The sequence below is a fragment of the Pteropus medius genome, unplaced genomic scaffold, assembly GCF_902729225.1.
Source record: "Pteropus medius unplaced genomic scaffold, Ma_sr-lr_union100, whole genome shotgun sequence".
Taxonomy (NCBI): Eukaryota; Metazoa; Chordata; class Mammalia; order Chiroptera; family Pteropodidae; genus Pteropus; species Pteropus medius.
Genome location: NW_024351731.1, coordinates 2,774,709 through 2,781,780, shown reverse-complemented (window position 1 = coordinate 2,781,780; position 7,072 = coordinate 2,774,709).

Below are 7,072 nucleotides of genomic sequence, written 5' to 3'. Positions count from 1 at the left end.
AGGAGGACGAAGCCGGTCCACTGAACGTGGCAGTCCTGGACAGACAGGAAGACGACATTCCACGAGCAGGAAGCGGGCCATCCGAGTCACGTCTGACGGGGGGGATGCCATGATGAACCCCAGTGACGAGACACAAATGGAAATCGGAGTGTCTAGTAGAAGGAACTTCAGCGGGACGATCGAGACAGCACCAGCTCTCACTGAGCAGCCTCCCTTTAGCTCATCACGGCCTTTCGAGCCTCAGTTTACCAACCTGTCAAAGGAAGGCCTGGGGCTAACTGGTCCAGTGTTTTGCACACGAATGTTACCCACAGACCACTTTGTTGGAGTGAATCCCATACAAAAGTCCGGGAGGTCCGGCAGGTCAAGGAGGAGCAGCAGCGTGGGGCCGAGAGCCCACACACCACACTCCTGTCTCCCTCCCCCAGCCCCCCAGCTCCGGGGGCACCAAGGTCCCCGAGGAACCCGGTTTGACTGCCAGTCTTACCGTAGGAACCCCAAACGCCAGCGACTTCAAAGTCCAGACGAGCAGCCTAATGGGTGACACTGGCTTGTTGGCTGGGGCGGAACTGGGGTGTACTCTCTGGAGCTCAGGGGAGACGCTGTGCCGCATCCCCAGGAGCGACCGCTGCTAGACTGGCCGACCTCGGAAGCCGGGCTCCGAGTTCCCAGGTCAGATTTTTCCAGTGAAGCAAGAAATTCAGATTTTTCCGTAAACTCATGATTTTTTTAAAAAAACAAATAGACTTATTCTTCAGAGCAGTTTTAGTTTACAGAAGAACTGAGCGGACAGTGCAGCGCGCACCTGCTCCCCTCCCCCGCCCACATTCCCCTCCTCCTTACCCTGCGTCCGTCCATCATCGTCATCCGTGTGCTTCGTCTCCGACAACTGAACCCATATCGACGTATCACGACTAACTAAAGTTCACAATTTATATTAGGGTTTTGCGCTTGTGTCATTCACTATACGGATTTTGACTTTGACACGTGTATAATGACCTGTCTCTACCGACGCAGCATCATATAAAATAGTTTCACTGCCCTACAGACCCTCCGAGCGCCACCTGTTCTCCCCACCCCTGCTCCCCCCCGCCCCCAATCTCTGTTTTCTTCCAGAACCTCACGTTGTTGGAATCATGCAGTATGCAGCCTCGTCAGACTGGCTCCTTTCACTTAGCATTGAAGGTTTCTTCATGTCACTCCTAGTTTTTAACTACAGAGAATTTACTGAAATTGTCACAAAACACCAAAGGGCGGACCTTCACCCTACATGGTTCTCTGAGTTGGATGAGGAGGAGGAAGCTTTCTCTTCCTTATTACAACCAGTTCTGGAGGCCGGGGAGCGGGACAACGGGGAGGGAGAATCATTTCAGAAGTACAGTCAAGTGTGAGGGGTCAGCGTCAGCTGAGGTGGGCATGGTTCCCGGTTTCTGGGCTCCCTCGGCTTGCGATAAGGGAACCTGCCCTGCCATCTCGCGTGCCCCAGCCGGGGCTCTGCATCACCCAGCATCTCGCCTCCGCCCTCCTTCCAGGCCCAGCCCGCTCCACTTGCTTCAGAGAAAGAGAAACCTCAGAAAAAAAAAACTCCCTGGGAGGCTGGGTCTGGACCAGCTGTGCCCAGGCCAGTGCTTGCCCAGAAGCAGCCAGCACAGCTACCCCCAGTAAAATTTAGCAGCCCTGGCTGCAGGCGGTGGAAGCCACCCGCAACTGGATAATATTTCTTAGTGTGGGGCTCATCATTTATTTTTACACTCATGCAACGCTCATAGAAGAAGCTCCACGTTTTGCCTTTAAAGCTGAAGAACAGAACGTGGAGTCAGAATCAGCCAGGCCTGGGTTCTGGTGACATTCTGCTGCCGTTCTCTGGTTGGATGGTCCCAGCTAAGTTTTCCTCTCTCTGGGCCCCAGTTTCCTCATTTGCAAAAACGAGCCTGACAATTCCTTCTCTGAGAGCTATTTATGAGAACCGAATGCCGTATGCGACTTTCACACAGGAAATGCTTCACTGAGTATCAATTCCTTTTCCTTATTGGGAGCTGGAGACCTGGGTTTCGGCCCTAGTTTTGTTGTTATCTAACTTCGTTACCAGGGACTAGTCATAGAATCAGAGACAGGGACTCGCAGGCCAACAGCTGCCCTGTTCCTTGTTTATTTCTAAACTTTTTACTTGAAAACCTTCTTTGTTGCAAAACTTTATATATACACCCAGAAGGTGCACATACCGTAACTGTGCACCGCGATGAATTTTCAAAAACTGAATACACTGGTCACTCGGGGCCCAGAAAAGAAGCGACGTAGAAGCCTGCTCCTTCCCACCTTCAGTCTGACCCGCAAAGATGCAACTTCCGCCCTGACTTCCAGCGCCCTGGACCCCAGCGCTGCCAGTTCCTGTACTTAATGTAAATAAACAGAATCGGGCACTGTGCCCTCACAGGTCTGGCTTCCTTTGCCCGGCGTCGTGAGCTTCATCCGTATCGCTGGCTGTGACTGTAGGTGGTTCATTCTCATGACCGTCTTGCAGGGATTGGCCTTCCAGGGCCCGCAAGCCAAATTCAGCCTTCTGTCCCGTTTTTGCAAATTCTTCGTTCTTAAGCACAGTCGTGCCTATTTGTTTCCGTGTCTGTGGCTGCTTTTGCACTGCAGTGACAAAAGGCAACAAAGCTGAAAATACTGCCTGGCCCTTTACTCCTTCTGCAGAGTAGTTCATTGCGTGAATATACTGAAGTTCATTTATTCACTCAATCGTCAATGAGCAGTCGCCCAGTTTCCAGTTTAGGGCTATGATGAGTAATCTGCTTTGAACGTCTCATGTGTGTCTTTTGGCGAAACAGGCATATGCATTTCTGTTGAGTGAACTTCCAGGAGTGAGTTTGTTGGATCGTGGGGGTAGATGGAAGCTTAACCTTATTGAAACCGCCCCCCAGCTTTCCAGAATGGCTGCACCAACACGGCTCCCGCAGGCAGTATCTGAGCCTTCCAGTTGCTCCATATTCCCTCGACACTTGGTATTGTCGGTTTTTATCATTTGAGCCACTTTCCCTGCCCCATTCTGATGCTAATCTTCTCTCTAGAAGTTGTCACTCAATTCATGCTCAGACACCTTCAGCCATGGAGCAATCGCTGCATCCAGGGGCAACAGTTTCATCTTCAGACACTTCTAGTGTCTTGAGAAGCTCTTCTTCAAATAGTAGCCCCTCAAATATTTAAAATTCAGTGGTCCTGTTTTGGGTTCATGCTGCCTTTCTCAGGAAAAGAAAAAGAAATTCCAGTGTCTCTAAAGTCGCCTGGAAAACATGGATTTGCGTGTCCTCATCAGCCTGTTGCCTGGTGAAGTTACATAGCTTCTCTGAGCATCAGTTTTCCTATCAGTTAAATGAAGGGATTTGATTAAAGACCTTTAAAGTCATCTTCACTCCAACGCTTTGTGTTAAACATTATCTCGGAAACTCTAGACACATATGACTAGATGGGGGATCTCCGTCTCCCAGATATTCCTGTGAAGGTTTATCTGCTGACAGCAGAGAACGGAGATATTCCTTCAATTTCTCCTTCTTCCAACAAATAGTTTCTGTGCACCAAGGATGTTCCGGGACGACAGCCTGACCTGGGTGTCTCCTGCGGATCGGGCGCCTGGGGCACCCACCCTATGGCATCCGTACAAGGTTGGAACTGTGCCAAATGCATTCTCAAAAGGCAAGTGTCATGGGAAACGTCCATAGTGACGGACATTAGCAGAGGCTGGCGGTGACAGGGTAAGGGACGAGCTGAGACTTGTCTGTGCCTGGCCACTGGGGCAGTGTGGCCGGGGGCTCTGCCCCCTCTGGAGATGGGGGAGTGCAGGTTTCAGCCACAGCACACTCAGGATTTACTCTGTTTTTAGCAAATAATTCCCAGCCCAGACTTCCCTTTCCGCTTTCTCCCTGACCTAAGTGTCGCACTGTGTATTGTAAGGAACAATGGACAGGGCAGCAAATCGGATGGTAGGACTCTCTAATATTTGAATTTTGCAGAAACCATCCTCAATTGACTGACCCAAACACGGTCAAAACTCAAGGTGGCGGGGAGAAGATGGAAATACTAATTAGGTTTGTGAGATGTCAAGCCCCACAGAGTCTAATGGGAACATGGCTTTTGTATATTTTAAGAGAAAACCTAACTATCGTGCGATAATTCATTTAAGCCCCACAACCACAACAAGCCCATGCAGTAGATACTATCATCCTTGTTTTATAAATGGGGACACTGAGACACAAAGCTTTAGAATCAGCCCGGGGCACCAGCTTGTAAGGGCGGAGCCAGAATTACAAACCCAGGCACACTCACTTTAAAGGCATTGCTCAGAATCCCGACGCTACCAGCAGTCCAATAGTGGGGTTTTCATGTTTGGAAGGAAAGCTTCAGTTAGTTGCAGGTCAGAATCCGAGGCCTGGCAGCTTGGCTGACTCCGGCGTTGGAACGGTGAGTGGGATGGGATCCCAAGGGAAGCTAGCTAATCCAACCCTCCCCGACATTTATTGAAGGGCCCAGGAATAAGATCCTCAGCATCCCAGAGCTCACCGATGGCAATTATAGTGTCAATAGTAGTTAGTTAGGTAAAAGATCTTTTCGTTAGGAAAAGGGGGTTCACTGAGAAGCAGGAGGACGTCACCAGGAGGAGGCAGGCCAGCAGAGTGGACATGCACCACGGAGGGAGTATAACTCGCTAACGAACGGCAGAGCCAAACCAGAACTCACATACATAGTGGTACATCACCTTTTTATACCAGACCTTGGCTGAGAGAGCCTTCTCTCTGTTTCGTTCAGCCAAGCATGTAGTCAGTCATCTGTTTAGAAAGTAGATTCTGGGGACACACTTTACAAGCGTTTTTCTGTGGGTACATGATGTTTGCAAGGTAGATGGCATTAATGGTCCTAATTCTGCACGCTCCCCTATGGCACGGCCTTTGTCATGTCACTGACTCCTCTCACCCAAAAGCAGAGTGTATTTCCCTGCCCATTAATTCTGGGTTTGGCCATGTAACTTCCTTTGGTCAATGGGATTGTAGGAGAGACTTGAAAGGACATTTGACATTTCCACTTGCCCTTTTTTGCCTCTGCCATCGGCATGAGAAGGACGTCCCTAGGCTAACTCAGTGCCCCACATGAAGCAGAGCTGCCCCAGCTCAGGTGTCCCAGGCTGGAGCAGAAACCCCGTCCATCCTGCACGTGTACAGCAGGCCACCTGAGCCCAGCCCCCCAGCTGTCCCCCAGGCATGAGACTGTAATAATAAATGGTTGTTGCTTTAAGCCACCAAATGCTGAGCTGTCTCTATGCGGCAAAGGCTAATTGGATCATTTGTTCTTTGGCGACTCTGTTTCAGAGTGCTGTAAACACAAGTCCCATTCAATAAATTAACGTCACTGCCTCGACCGTTCCATTTAGTCAAAATAAATGGTCCGCCCACCGGTTTGTGAGCTGAGCCACACAAATCCTTCCCCCCAACTGTTCAGTGTGCGTTGCATTTCCATGCAAACGAGCTTTAAAACATGACAAACTTTTTCTTCTCTTTTTCTCATTGTTCATAAGCCCTACCTTCTGGGTTAGCCCCTGTCCCGAATTTGCTGTGACAGAAAGATTGGGGGAGGTCAGCTTATCTCCTGCGTTTGTGTTTATATCTGTCTGTAAATTACAGGTCATCATTCTTTATAAAGGTACTAGGTGAGATGGAACTATTAGACTAGATGTGTTTTCTTATAATACAATTCTCTTAAGAAGACTTAAGGATTGTTTGAAGCTTTTGACTATGACAATTCGTTAATAGAGATTCATGGATTGCCACGATGTCAAAATTGAAAATAAGAGTCATATATTTTATTTTCCCTTCTATTTAAAAAAGATTCCAAAACAAGTAACTAGAAAAAAATAGAATTTCTAAAAAATTCAAGAGAAGTATGTGAATCATGTATAATTTAAGGTATGTCGGCATAGACATTGTGAAGTGTGTGTGCCAGGTGCATTTTAATGTAACTCCAAAATTTTAACATTTGAAAGCCTTGCTCAGGAATGCGAACTTCAGGAGTGCTGCTGTAAGCTACTACGGAAACCTTTAATTAGATCACTGGCTCATTTTGCACCGGTGAGAGGAGTGGCTCCAGATCTTGGCTTGGTCGGGCATCTTTCTCAGGCCTGCTCGCCTGGCTTGGCTGGGGTGAAGCCGCCCCGTGAGCCCGGCAGCCTCGGCCGCTCCAGAGCGCTGCCCCGGCTGGAATCTGTGCTGCCTTAGAGCGGGGGTTTCATTTGCAGTCCACAGAGAATGCCAGTTCAGCCCTGCTGCTCCATTATTGGTGCATCTGCTCCACATGGCCCTTTGGTGATTTGTCGGAGTCTAAGGGGATCTCGCAGACTCTTTTTTAAGGAAGAGTTTATATGCTTGTGTGTCTGCTTGCTAATAAATATTTTGCACGATTCCCTCAGAGGCTAGCAGTCACTGTCCATGCCACCTGGCAGCGATTGCCAGGGGAGCCTTACAGACCCTCCCCTGCCTCCCTGTGAATACCTCCTCGTGGGAGGCTGCCCATATACAACAAGGAGAACCAGGCAATGTCTAAAGAAACTGGCTTAGCCTTGGTCTCAGGAAAAATATTTTATAATTGAAAAGAAATTAATACTGGAATCTCAGAAAATCTCAAAAAATTTAGTAGACCATACCACTAGTAGCATATAGAGAGGGGTACACTTCAGCCCTCCCTGTCCATTACCCGTTTCTGCACCTGGCAGAGCATGTCTGCTCAGTGCCAGGAGGCAGGAGCACCTGTGCCAGCACCATTCATCATGGAGCACTTCAGCAGGTGGCAGCCTGAGCCCGTTTGTGGGAACCAGCATGAGATTCTGCACGAAGCCATGTTCGCCGAATGCTACCCCTGGCTCCCAAGAACGGAAGTGAACAGTCAGGTTATAAAGGGGTTTGCAACCGGCCCTGTGGTTCATCTACTTGAACGGCTCGAGGCAGCATGGTGACAAACCTCACTGGCCGCCGTTTTTATGTGAGACTTTGTTTTTTTACAATTGGCAGTGTCTGAGATTCTGGTGGCC